Below are 15,391 nucleotides of genomic sequence, written 5' to 3'. Positions count from 1 at the left end.
CAGTAAATTAAGCAAACTATACTAGATTAATAAATGAATGTTTGGAAGCTAATACCTGAATTTGAACAATTATGTCATTATTGCGTGAACAAATATTTATTTTCAATTCTTTGAAGTCAAATGAAAAAATAATTAAACAAAATTAAAAATGAACGAAATCAGTACTTCTTATATTTGACTATTTCTAATGTATATATTATATATATGAATTTAACAAACATTCTCTATTCGTATAAAGTAAAATGAAAGCTATATATACATATATAAAGTATATATATGTGCACAGGCCCAGCGTACGCTCATGTGTGTGTATGTATACGACCAAAAAGTATTTAAAACAAAAGTTCTAACTTTAATTAAAGTAAACCTTTAAATTTCCTTTTTTACTTGATTATTTACTCTTTGTGACATAAAAATAATAATATGCTTTTAATAAATCACTCTCTAAACTGCATTACTTAAAAATTATTCTTCTCACATAATTCTTAATCCAACGCTAAGGACGCAGATACTTATAGAATGCCTCAGCCACTAATAACATTAAAATTTGCGAACTAACTCTTTTAAGGACCAGACGGAGTGAAGTCAAACTGAAAATGAATTATTCTTAGCCTGAGTTTCGAAGCAAAATCAGCGCATTCCATATCAGCGCGCTTCAGTCTAATACTGGCTTGCTGTCCGCTGCTGCACTTTCTTCAGGTATTAAAAATATAAAAGCACAGATATAACTATAAATAAGCAAGTGCGTTTTTTTGCCAGAAGAATCTCGTTACAATAACGTGTCCCGTTGACTGAACCTGCGTCGAAGATGTGAAGGTCTGTACGACTACTAAGCATGATGCCTCCCCAAACGAGAACACCGCCACCTCCATACCTGTCCCTTTCAATGATGTTCGAGGGATGATTGCGGCTTCCCCGCTCTCTCCAGATGAGTATGCGATGAGAATCGCTACTCAGACTGAATCTGCTCTCATCTGTAAAGAGTACTCGTCCCCATTCATTGTCTCTCCAATTTCGGTGTTCCCGGCACCACAGAGAACGCCTTCTCCGATGGGCAGGCGTTAGAGGTACACACTGTACAGGGCGTCGTGCAAACAGACCACCACCGTGCAGTCTTCTGGCCACGGTAAAACGCGATATTGGTCGTCCAGTCGCCTGTGTCTAGCGATTTCTCCCGCTGTCTGCCGCCGTTTTCTTCTGGCCTGTAAAGCAATATACCGTTCATCTGCTGGCGTAGTTCCTCGTGGACGACCACCACTAAACTCCCGAATAGCTGTTTTTGTAGTTTGAAATTGTCTCCAAAGTCGTGAAACGATGCTGTGAGCAATTCCGAACTCTGCAGCCACACTTGTCACACTGCGGCCTTCCTCCAACTTCCCAATGATTCGACCTCGGGTAAAAGCATCCAGATGTCGTCTAACAGATTGATTATTCGCCATTTCTCGCTGAGGCAGCAACTCGGTGTGATTTTAACTGCTATACGGCGTGCAATCTCTTTACCAGAAATACTGATCTTACACCGACAACATGCTTTATACTAATCAGACACTCCCCCATTACGTCTACCTGCATATCTGCGCACGTGCTACCGTACATCACCTTACTTAATCTCCTGATGGCTCTTTCTGTCCGCTCTGCCTCTTCGTTCAGCTGATATGCTAATTTTTCGACTTCGTCCTTAATTTTTGCACACCAGTGTAGATACAATCGTCACTGGCTGACACTTCCTTTAATTTGATATAACATTTTCGATCCAGACATACCTAAACTAGTGTAAAAATTGTTGTTCTTGTATAATTAATTACATTGGTAAGTATACATCATTTATAAATGAAAGAAGAACGCTCGTAGAGACATTAGGTATTTTCGGAAGCAGGCAAGATGAAAAATGAGCAAACGCCTTCACTGGGAATCGAACAACGGACCTCTGAAATACGCGCCCAGCGTGCAGACCACCACACCACGAAGACATGTCAAGAAGGCGAGAGAAATACCTTATAAGCTCAGCAGCGGAACAGCAAGCGAGCAGGAGAGAAAAGTGAAGTAGAAATGCACAGATTACACAAAAGGTTAGGTTAAGAATGATTCATTTCTGGTTCAACTTCACTCTGATTCGTTGCTAAAGATCTCAGTTTGCAACTTTTAAAATGACTACTAGCTGAAACATAATATACGTTTTTCCCGTTATTAGTATTAAATTAAATGAGCGCTATGTGAAAAAGTTCAATTTTGAAATGATGTAGTTTATACCAATTTATTATAGGCTTGTTACTATTTTTGGAATAGGCGGGGGAGTATGAAGAAATTAAAAAAGAAAGGCCAATGCGAACTGTTGCTGAAGATCTACTGCAAGCTGAAATTAGAATTTTGTTTTACATGTCTTTGTCTTATATATATTATTCTCGCAAGTATATCTTTCATTCTTTCATGCTTACGGATTTCAGTGAAAATTGCTGTTGCTTATCCATGATATTTCCATGAAAAGGAATTAGCATAATTTAACAAGAATAACGATTTTAAAGCAATGATTAGCACTTGCTGAAAATCATGATGAAAGCAGGAATTAATTTTCTAAGCAGCAATGCTAAAACACGTACACGTCTCTAGAACCAAACGCTTAACTTTAATTATGCGAGGAAAGTTTTCTTTATTTTGGTTCATTTGCATATCTTCTTATTACAACCACATAATTATTTCCTATGCCAAGAAAATGAAATCTGCTTATTTAACAGTAAACCATGAAGTGATGCTATGTTATCTAGAGTTCGTTTTCTCCTTATATTAGAGAGAAACATGAAAAAGCAAGACATTTTAATAACCATTCACTTGGATATTCTCTAAATAAAACATTTATAAGCCATGTTTCTTAATTGCAAAATCAGGTTTTCTTCTTTTCTTTCTTTCTTAACATTTTTCAATTAGAATGAAAGTTAAGTCAAAAGAGATTTGCACAGCGAAACAAAAGCTACTGTTTTCAAAAATAATCTCGCCTAAATGTTTATTTTTTGAATTAAGCGACGGCTATCCAGATTTCGCAATTCAGAAGTTGAAAACTAATCCCTCCGCTTCGAAATTACTGAGATCAAAAGTGAGCAAAAGCAATTTGCTTGCGAAGTGTAAGAATTTACGTGACTAATATTTAGACATAATTAAACTCCTTGCAGTGCGTTTCATTCAGATTTTAATGAAATGATATGCTCCATTCAGACAGCAACGGACAGCTACATCTGTTCAATTTGTATGCATTAAGGCATGAAAAATGAGCTTTCGTTTAAATTAAAAAATTAGCAAACATGTTTATTTAAATCATTTCAGATTTAAGAATTTTATATTTCTAGTATAAGAATAAATTATTTATTTTCGTAATTATTTTGATATTTATTAATGTTAAAGTTTGGCATAGTCAAGAAAATAACGATTTAATGACATATTGTTATAAGATATTTTCTCCCTCCATCCAGCATGCCCTCGTGGTGTAACGATTAGAACACTCCGTTCGGTGCATATTCGAGAGGTCCAGATTCTAGTCCCGGCGAGGGCATTGCTCATCTTTCACGTCTTCATTAAAAGAAAAAGAAAAAAAAATCTAACGACTCTACAGTGGCGCCCGAACTAAAAGGAAGTGGATGATGATTTTTCACCGTGAAGATTTAGCGAGTGAGTCCCCTAATACCCAGTCGAACTTTAAAAGGGGGAGTATTTTCTCCCTCCTTTCAGCATGCCTTCGTGCTGTAACGGTTAACACACTCGGCGCGCATTCGAGAGGTCCAGGTTCGAGTTCCGGCGAGGGCATTGCTCATTTTTCACCTCTGCCGCATAAAAAAACCTAATGACTCTACATTATAATTGAATTTGCTTAAATAAATGAAAATGAAGCAAAATACTGAAAGGAAATTGTCAGTAATCTTGAACTTTTTACAATCAAACATAGTTCTCGTTATTATACATTGAATTTATTATTATAAATTAAAGATATTTTGACTGAAAAGATTCAAATTTTCTTCTCAGATTAGAAAAGGAACAAATTGCAAACAATTTCCTTACTTCGTAATGCTAAAGTTAAGTATTGGAAAGAGATTACTACGTATTATGTCTGGAAAATTTAATTTAAAAGATGTGAAAATATCATAGGATATTGTGATGTGTACATACTTTATCAAAATCTCAGGACTATCATTATTATTTATGATATGGGTCAGTCAACTTCTAAGCTCCAGTGACGTCCTTGTTTCTCTCAAAAGAATTTTCTTGAGATTGCTGAAACTTGCGTGCTTGTGGGTGACATAACTTTAACAAGGCAAACAGGCGTAGCTTAAGAGTTGTTAATCATGAGTCGTCTAACACAGCAGCTACCATCACTAATTGCAGGTTTGCGTGCTAGAACCCAATGACAGTTCCTGACTTCAACAAAGAATTTTCACTTCGGGTACTTTTGACTTTATATGATTTTAACTGTGTCAAACTTCGTAAAACGTTTTCGCTATACTTATTTATGAAGAATTAATTTTACTTGCGTCTACAGAGCTTCATTTTGTTTATTTAAGAATCAATGAATGATAAATAGTATCTGTTTCGGATGTTTGTTCTAAACGTCTTCAAACATTGTACATCAAAGAGCAAGTCTTAATTCTTGCTTTCTTGAGAATTTATTCACAAGTCCATAATACAATTAATTGGAATATATCATTTCGGTTCTAATTTTTACTCTTCATTTTTACTTGTTTCTAATAGTCAAATCATACAGTTATAATCTTGTCCTTTAACATTTAATGTTATAATATCTACTCACAAACGTTTTAATATGTTATAGTTGATTCCCTCAATACATTTATTGCTTCTCTTCATGTTTCTTGTTAGTTGTTTCACAACCCCGCATTTTCCCTCCAATTTTAAGTTTTTCCATCATCGCAAGAGTATTTTCAAGCGCACTCATCCGGAAATATATACACACAATAACCTTTGGTTTAATTCACGGAGCTGGAAAATTTAGAAAGTTTTTCTCCAAACGTTGCTCATATGCTTTCACCGAAAATAACTTGCTCAAAGGCATGCGTCAAAGGAATACTTGTACTCAAAGGTATGTGTGTGCTCAAAGGTATGCGTGTACAAACAAATTAATAATATTATGACCGTTGGGAAAGCTTGGATACTTAGTGGGGCTAGAAATTTAAGTATGTTACTGCTATCAGAATATATTATGGATCATAGTCTTCAATATCTGAAAACATATACTTCTATGTTAAACAAATTAAATTCTACAAGAAACTGTTGAGCAGGGTATCTCTGCAATGCCACGAACCTTTCAGGAACCATTTAGGATCATCCAAAATTAGTAGTTTATAAAGATGTAAAGCAAATATTCTCTAACAAATAATTTTCGACATGTAATTTTATTTTTTATATACCTTCAATGTGAATCCTTTTAATTATTTATATACACATAGTGTCATGTTCAAGTTAGAAGTGTATAAGGTATTTTTCCCTCTTTTCTGCATGCCTTCGTGGTGTAACGGTAGCACACTCGGTGCGTATTCGAGAGGTCAGGTTCAAGTCCTGGTGAAAGCACTGTTCATTTTTCACGTCTTCCAGCTTCAAAATAACCTAATGACTCTACAATTTGACGGTACATTTAAGTGTATTTAATATTATTGCATATTTTGTTTGAAGTGGTTCTATGTTTCCTGCATTTCTGTTCCTGCATTCCGTCATATGTAAGAGGTTGATATACCAGTCTGGTGGATGGATGCATGAGCTCTTCGGAAATAGGAAAGTGTGTGATGAGTCCCTTATGGAAAGTAGCTATTGGACATTGCCAATCTGTAAGTCGCGACTCTAATTCTTGTTTTATAAAAGGATCATTAGTTGCAACATTTCCATGTTCATTCAGACGCTTTTTTACGGATGAAGCAAGTTTTCATTAAAGTGAATATGCCTGTAGCCAGAATTACTAGACATGAAGCTCTGAAACATTATCTACGTATTGATCTACGTTGCTCTAAACCTTCCGAAATTTATTGTGTAACCATGCAGAAGCCGACGAATTATCGAGCCCTTGTTCTTTGAAACAACCATGGATACAGAAACTTAGTACGACACTTTTTCAGTTTATACAGCTATTAGAATTATTTAAGAGCAGGAAAGATGGAAAATCAGCAGAGTTTCGCCTGAATTCTTACGCTGGAATTTTAAACTGTTTAAACTGTTTACTGCTGGAACTTTAAACTGGAACTTTAAACTGAACTTTAACTGACGTGCTTCCATTTACACCACGATGCACAGAGTAAAGAAGGAGACAATTCCTCGCAAGTTAATTACCTTACTTCGGAAGAATGAACTTCGCTACTAGATATAGTTGGATAAAGTGAAATGTCAGCATAGCAGATTTAACGAAGACCGTACTGGAAGAATCTTTCGGCGACAGAGTTATATCAAAACAATATGACCAGTAAAATCTTCAGATATTACCAGTGTAGACTAAAGCTTTTGGGAATTCTTCAAACAGCTGTATTTATAAACATCTTAGAAGAGCTGAAAATCACTGCTGGTATTCTAAGTAGGTAGGTTGGTAGGTAGGTAGGTAGGTAGGTAGGTAGGTAGGTAGGTTACGGAGGACTGGAACGCCTGGTGTCTAGTACAGATAAGAAAAGTTTTTTCTTCTTGCTAGGAGCATGGTAAAGCGCAATAACAAATGCAATTAGCTACAGGGACGCCATTTCCAGCCTATGCTACAAGCAAAGCATGTCTCATAAATATACACACTTACTGTTTCTACGATGGGTAGACTTTTAAACTGAAACCTCCGTATGTATACATACATACAATAATTGCCCGCCTTGCATTTATGACATGGTGAAAAAGTATGACAACTTCAACAATCAGCGCTATATGAGATTCTCGAGACACATCACCGGTATATCCCATTTAAGCTCGATCAGAGTACGAATGTTTCCTTGATAAGCACGATAATGTTCTCCTCAATAGCCGAAATGACATTATATTGAATCTGGAGTGCGAAGAAGCCAAGCTTCTGGGAAATTTCCTTAATGCATATGAGCATCAAAAAAGTTAGTAGGAAGATGACACTATGTATATGAATTATGTTATTTGGAAGTGCTATTAAAATGAGCGAATTATAAGGAGTTATTTTGTATTGTATTTTACTATTTTCTACTGCAAACTAATTTCATTTCTTTCCTTTAATAAGTTAAAAAAAACTTTGTTATAGTTTACGATCTACTACTAAAATTTAATATTTTTCATTACCTTTTCTTTTAATATGATAAGGAACTCCGTTTTTCTATTCCTCAAGTACAATTTTACAATGTCACATGCATTTTGAACTCGATACATAAAATGCATAAATGAAAGGAAATTTGAATTTCAAATCGAAAAGAATAAAACTGTGTTTCATTTTATATATCATCCAGATGGATATCTGCTTTTCGGAATATACTTTTTAACTTCAACTAAAATAAGACTTACGTATCAGTCGAATAAAACAATGATAAGCAAACAGAATTTTCAGCCCGTGTCCGTTAGGCTTTGGTAAACAACCATTAACGCTTGAAAAATGATGAAAGAAGGGAATGCCGCAGGAATCATTTTTTTTTCCCATGAGTTATCGCCTGTTATTCATGTGTTTAAAGGAATAACGTGCACCCTAAACGATAAAAGAATAAAGATAATTTTATTTTTTAATTTACTTTTTCTCCGAAAATTTAGCTATTGCAAAAGCGCACGAAAAGAAGGGAAAAATAGTGTCACCCGGAAACACAATTCTTATCTTCGCTAGCTGAGAAAATACTTTTATAAATACTCTTTTATTCATTAAGGGAACTGAAACCACAAATATAGAAACATTTGACGCCGATTGTAAATAAAGATCATATACGAAATAGCCCAGAACGATCTTCCTGAATTCAACTGTTAAATGTATGCTGAGAGGAAAATGTAAAAGAGAGTGCGACACGATAAGTGTTACAGCTGAAAACAGACTCGGTCGCGAATTCTAAACGATCGTCTTCATACACAGAACAGGCACAGGCATTTTGATCAGAACTTGCTTTTCGAAATTTTTAGACTGATTTTTATTTTAATACTTTGCTTAAAAAATTTTTTTTCATTATTATTATTTTGGTACCTAAGAACCAAAGATGATATGAATCCTCGCTTATTTTGAAATAACTTGCCAGAACTAGAAATATCTCATTATTATTTAAATATAACAGTAAGTTTGAATTTAGGTTTCACTGTGCTACTTTAGTATAAGAGCTAATAAATAACATGGAGTAAATTACTTATTAAACTTCTAAAATAAATTTCTGCATCATATCCGAGAGTTTTATCTATTTGTTTGTTTAACTTATTAAATCGAAACACATGAAGGATGTCTTCGTAAAAGAAGGGAACTAACGAAAGCCAGCTCTTGTTTAAGTTATATGCGAAGAACAACAAAAAAACGCTCATACAATAAGCTTGTTCGCAGGGATTTTAGCCGGAAGAACCACAACTTAATGGACCTTATGACCTATAGCATTGGTAGGCCAAGCATTTAATCTGAAAAACTGAGAATGAAGTGCGATCAAACACAAACTTTAATTTCCATTTCGTTTTCATTCTACCCTTGCGCTGCGTCCTGGGCAAAATTCTAATGAGTGCAATGGCTAAATGACCAATGCATTTGGACGTTCTCGGCGAATGCTTTAGTAAGTGGACATATTGTTTATTTTTTTACTATATGATGAAGAACTAGTTTAAAATATTATTACTTAATTCTTTCTATTCATACTTTATGTATGGGGTTGCGGTTAAAACAAACCAGTTACTCAAAATATTCACGAGAAGAGAACGATTCAGACGTACATTATTTGAGAAGCTGCTTCATTTTTCGTCTGCAACTATATAGGTAAAATGAATGTCGGCGAGCTTCGCATTCATGTAGTGATGCATGCCACTCAAAATTAGCATGGAGATTGGCAATGGAGTATGCCAGTATGAACTACATAGAGTGCAGATAGAGTTAGTCACCAAGACATGGATTACGCCAGTAGAAGGCTTTCACCTACTGCTTAACCAATTAACTGTGATTGACGAGTATACTCGTCATGGAGAAGCGGCACGATTTTGTGTATTGACGAGTATACTCGTCATGCGTATAAAGCAGTGTAAGCAACGTGCGTATAAAGCAACGTAATAGAAACAGAGAAAAGAAAAATATTAACAAAGAAACCGGAGCTAGTGATTGATTATAATAAAAAAAATGGGTGAAGTGGATATGAGCGATGGAATTATCATAGCGTACTCCACAGCAAGAGAATGACTCAAAAAGTACTACAAAAAGATGTTTCTCCATTTCTTAGACATTATATGTCTGAATGCATTCATATTATGTAAAAAAATAATGGAACATTATCGCCTAACAACGTTTTGCTCAAATTTATTGAAGACACTTTTGCGACGTATTCAATTGAAAGAAATAAATCGACACAAATTCGGCCATTTAGACCTAATATAAGCCAATTAGGCGGGAAACATGTTACGAATTATATACTCGGAACATCGAAAAAAACCTACGCGAAGGTGTTTGCATTGCTACAAACGTAAGATCAGGAAGAAATCGCATTGCTGATGTTCAATTTGTAAAATACCATTGTGTATAGTACCCTGTTTCGCTGAATATCACTCCACAGCAGGAATTTAAATTCTTACTTCTATATGTAAAATATTTAATTTAATTTGTTGCATTTTTAGTTTAATATGTATGTCATATATGCTTATGTTAACCAAATAAGTAAATATTAGTAATAAAAGTTTCAGTTTTATAAAATAAACCCATCTTTTTCAGCAAATATCTTACCATCGCAACTTATTGACGAATGTAGTATCTGTGATTGGCGAATATACTCGTCATGGCTCGATTCTGGCGATACAAAACGGTGTGCACTCTTAAACGAGAGCGCCACAGTTAATTGGTTAACGGTACCCTGTGCTACCTCAAGGCGCCATTCCGGCACACATATTACATTACAAAATCGGCTTATTTCGGTCTCTTCTACCGGCCTTTACATTTCTGACAGATATTTTTTAATCTCCTTAATATAAAGAGCCAGCATAAATGATTGATTCCTTTTGGAAAGGCTATATTTTCAAACATACATCACCTACATACATGAAAGACATATGAAAAGAACCACAAACTCACCATACACTCTATACAAATATTCAGTATGTGCCCCTTTGCTGACACGTTCAGACGATAATCGAGCTAATTCTATGCGTTTTGTAGCACTGTTGTCCAGATGTTCGTCCTGTCAACTGACCACATTTTCGGAATACCACAAAAAACTGTGTAGAAGATTTTGCGTCAACGGTCGCATTTCAGACCATACCATGTGTAGCTCCTGCAACAATTAAAGCCGGAGGATTATGTCTGTCGACTAGATTTTCGCGTCAACATGCAGGAAGCATTGGAGGATGAAGATTTCGCCACCAAGATGATATTCAGCTATGAAGCAATGTTCCACGTATCCAGGAAACTTCGTGAAATAATGAAAAAAACTTAATGAATTTGTGCTTCTTTTCGTATATTTGTCATGGGTGTACGTGTAATACTTTTGAAAATATAGCCTTTTCAAAATGAATGAATCATTTATGATAGCCCTGTATATTGCTTAGTGTTCGTCAAGTAAGGATGAAAATACCTGCTTCAAATCACACATGTTTAAAAATTATCAGCTACCTTTCTTTTCTGGTACATAGGATTAAAATTTTCATCACCATTTTTCTAGATGATATGCATTTGCACTAAATAAAGCTTTTAAAATAATTTGTTTTCTCTATAATGTGATGCGGTTTCTTTAATAAAAGTTTAATAAATGCAATAAAGTAAAGCAAGCTCTGTCGTATTTTAAATAAACAATTACACAGCAAAATTTCACAACCATTGCCTAAAAATTATATGACATTCAGATATTCTTACCGAAATTTAGAACAATTATTTTTTCTTATAACCATTTTTTCTATTAAAATAGGATGCTTAGGGATATTTGCAAAGTCTCGAAACTCACTAATGATAAAAAAATATCCTTAAAAACATCTTAATCTGAGTTGATAAGTTTTTATAAAATTCATTTTGGTCTTGTATAAAAATTTAGCCTCATCTTTTGTAATAAATGAAACTTTTTCTTTCCATGAGTAGTCGAAAACTATTTTTGTCAGCGTCTGCATATTTTAATGAGCTTTGCCTTAATTAACCGAGAATTAAAGTCTCGTTACGTAAGTGCAGAACGTTCCACACGCTTCGCATTTAGCTGATAAAGGTAATTTGGTTAAAGAAAAGAAGGCATATACTATGTTATCACGGTTCACGAGTTTTTATTAACATTCGTTTCAAGAACCCTTTCCTTTTTTTTCCTGCGGTAAATTTTGGTTATATTGGGGTGACTGCTTAACTCTATTAATTATGAAAACTTGCAAAAATGCAAGCTGCGGAGGAAAAAATTTGTCGCAAAATATTACGGTCAATTTGTTTTTATGCCGAAATTTCCAAAGCTAAGATAAAAAGAAATTGTTGTCACAATCGGCTGAGAAAGATTATCTTTCTATTACGTTTTTGCCGCTTTTGCTTCGTTATCTTACTAAACATTCTGTAAAGTTGCGAACATTATTGGATAGAAGCACATTGTCACAGGAAAGTACGTATACGGGAGATTTAAGCTTTTTAAAACTCTTTTTCTTTTATTCCATATTTTTAATTAATAATATAAATCAAAGGTTCGAGAGTATTTGTGCATCACATCATATCCCGTCGAGATATTTTTAACTGTTTGGTGACACAGTAAAATAGCTATACGAATAGACAGACAGCAACATATAAAATTTTAGTAAATGTTAACTTAAAATTATTTTTAAATAATTTCAATCTGTTTTAAGTATGACGTAAACGGTTATTTACTCCAGGTTGTCCAGCACTAATAATAAGTAATAATTTTAAACTTACGATCTGATTCAAATTAAATTATGGCATTGTTTTTAATTAGCGATTAACAAAAGATAGCCATTGTGTATATAATTTGGAAAATATTGAAGACAGCTGTTGATGCTTAAAGAGATAGTCGCAAACATGGCCGAATATGATATTCCTTTTTATTCTAGTTGACAAATATGTTTGTAAGTCAACATAGATAAATTGGCGCTAAACGCGCTTGCTGTTGAAGAGCTACGTAGGTGCCGATAACATTTTAAAAATATGTTTAAAGCATCGGGCAGCAATCTAGCCAGACAAAAAAGCAGACAGCAAGGAAAGCGAGAGAGAAACTGCTACGTTTCAAGATGAAAGCTTAATTTAAAGCGAAATGTTTTGGTTTCCAAATGAAAGTTAGTTTCGGCTTGCTTTGTCTGGATTGAATAATATTTAAATATCGAAACTCATTATTAACCTTATCCAAGTTATCTGCTTCATGAGCGTTATGCAAAGATCAAATGGTAGCGATTAATTTTGAAATGATGCAGTTTAGAGAGCTTGATTATAAGCAGTTTCTATATTTAAGATGGAAAGGGGAAATAAATAAAAATGGAGAATTAGTGGATTATTGCCAATTAAAGTTAGTATTTTGATTTACATGAGTTTTAACTTATATATATATATATGTGTATATATATATATATGTTGTATGATCTAACATTCACTTAGTTCGAAAACAAGTTTTTCTAATACTTGCGCAAGTCCCCGTAAAACATTTGTACTAATTTACATTCAAGTTACTTTAAAATACAATTTTCGGAATTAAACTTCCTACATATGGGTTCACTCTTTTTTGATACTATTCAGAAGCAGGAATTTTGATGGCGCAGAAGTGCTGATCCATAATGACTCGGAAATTGGAGGCGAAGGCAGATTAAATCTTCAGTTTTATTTTCAGTTACACACAAGTCGGCACATTAAATGTGCCTGTTCCAAAAGGCTTACATATTTGATAACTTTGTAGCAAGAAAGCAGCAGCAGACAGACAGACAGCAGTCTAGCTAGGCCAAAGCGTGGAAAGCAAGTGCGTTATGTTCAGGATGAAATCTCAAGTCAAACTGAGCTAGTTTTGGTTCTCAAAGCATTTTGATTGGATAGTTAATATTGCTGTAAAATTATTATTGGCTGCTTGAGTTTTACTTCAGTGTAAGATAAAAAAAAAATTGTGAATCCAAATTATAATTTAAACTAACAGTAAAACATTAATTCTCTCTATCTATTCTAAAAATCGCAATAACTTCTCTGGATTGCGTCATTTCTAGATCATTCTATGGCCTGCGCAGCTCTGATGACGTAATAATTGGAAACTGAAACGACCATTGTAAACGAAAACTTTTCTCTTCGCGTGCTTCCATCTTTCATAACTACACACTTCAGCTTCTGTTTGTGCTGTGCTTGAACGCAATTTCGCTTCGCTGCTTCCTATTATAATAATATTAATAATGCAAATGTTCTTGAACAGGCACGATTAGGGTATCAAGTGATCTGTGGCCACATAATGTCAATTGGAAATAAAAATGGATTTAAAATCGCCTCGATTGCCAAATTTTATTTACGAAGTCAACTCATTAGCTTACGACGCAATCAGAAGACGTCCTTTTCAATATAGCATAACTACGCATCAACAGTGCTCAGTCTTTTTCCTTGCTTTCATTATGACATATATGTTTATATATATATATATGAGCTGCGGAAAGATAGCTTTCCCGCAAAGCGGTTTAGGGTTGCCAGAAAATGTCAAGGAAAGGTAAGGTTGACAGAATTGGCTCGAAAGCGCCCATTCGGAGCGAGACCATTTTAGTATGAATTCTTACCGGTTTTCCCCAGAATGTTCTGGAAGGCATGTCAAAAGATATATAAACCCTGCCTGTACGCCGAATAGCAATTTATTCTGAAGAGTATCGTGAGTGTGTTGAGTTCTGTAGTAGTTTTTTGAGTTCAGAGGGCTTTGAGTGCTTTGAGTTCTGTAGTAGTGCTTTGAGTTCAGCCTTAGGGCGATTGAGCGAGTAAGGAGCTGTACTTTAGTGTTCTAGCGTGAAGCTGTCTTCAACGTTATAGCCTGATAGCCGGAAGGCTGTGTTGCTGTGTTGCGTTTGTCAGAATTTTTCGCAGCAGCAGAATAAAATAAGTTTTGAACTGTTACAAAATCGAGACAAAATTTGAAAAATCAGCAAAATTTCTCGGAAATGCATGAATAATTAATATTAAGCACTGTGGTCCTTAAACTCGTTTGCATTGTTAGTATATATTGCAAAAAACAACAAAGGTTTATATTTCTTCTTCTGATGAGTTAAAAATATAAGGTCAGAGTTTCTCAAGAAAATAGTAACGCGTCTTTGGAACTGTCCTGTGCAATACTAACGAATAAACTGTGTTTTGATTTTCTATCATGTGCTGTTATTTATCACTTCAAATCCACAGACCCGTAGAACGCAACAAATCCGCGAGAAGGGGAAAGTTCTGTCCCAATTTGGATTAAGAACACCTTGACAGGAGAATCCGGGAACCTCCTACCCCCTTCGTTTCTTCTACCACCAGTTTACCGAAAGGACTTTCGGCTCGACTCCGTTTCAAGTGCCCTATGTTGTGAAGGCATCATACATTTACAATCTTAGTTCATTGAATCGGAAATAAAAGCCTAAAGTAGTAGTTGGAAGTAAGCGGATATAATTTTTAAATCAGGTTTTTGTTTTAAGAGCTTTCCATAGTTATGGTAACTTTAAGCATGAGATGAATAAGTAACATCGAATAATAAAACCTCACATCATAAACATTACTTTGTCTGAAGCAGCAGAATAAAATAAGTTTTGAACTGTTACAAAATCGAGACAAAATTTGAAAAATCAGCAAAATTTCAAGAAATGCATGAATAATTAATATTAAGCACTGTGGTCTTTAAACTCGTTTGCATTGTTAGTATCTATTGCAAAAAACAACAAAGGTTTATATTTCTACTTCTGATGAGTTAAAAATGTAAGGTCAGAGTTTCTCAAGAAAATAGCAAACACATAAATTAAGGAACTTTATTGCTTAAAATGCATAGAATTATAAATTACATAATGTTGATAAAATATGTTATAGATTTTTCACCTGGATATTGAAATTTATAAACTTTCTTTTCATTTCAAAACAAGATTTTTTTCTTGCAAATCGGGTGGGTTTTGAATTTCAGTTTATATTACTTTTTATTTAGCTAAATTAAAATAAGTCTACATTATAGATAAAAAAAGGAAATCACTGAAAGCATAAATAATTCTAAAAAGAGGAAAGTATTTACTCTGTTTTTTAAGCAAAGTTATTTCTTACCTCTTATTTTATGAGCAGTCTCTTTACACTTGAATTCAAAATTGATTAAATAATAATAAAAAA

The 15,391-nt window shown here is 34.3% G+C and overlaps 1 protein-coding gene across 3 annotated transcripts in view; it reads right to left on the bottom strand.

Annotated features, from left to right (window-relative positions):
- LOC118184298 (protein O-mannosyl-transferase TMTC2-like) overlaps positions 1 to 15,391 on the bottom strand; it is a 797,990-nt gene that overhangs the window by 713,690 nt on the left and 68,909 nt on the right. The window lies entirely within an intron of this gene.

Source organism: Stegodyphus dumicola, chromosome X1 (genome assembly GCF_044657685.1).
Source record: "Stegodyphus dumicola isolate Sdum_Otavi_A_Nest chromosome X1, ASM4465768v1".
Taxonomy (NCBI): Eukaryota; Metazoa; Arthropoda; class Arachnida; order Araneae; family Eresidae; genus Stegodyphus; species Stegodyphus dumicola.
Note: the sequence above shows the minus strand (reverse complement) of the source record. Positions and strands in the feature narration are given on the sequence as shown.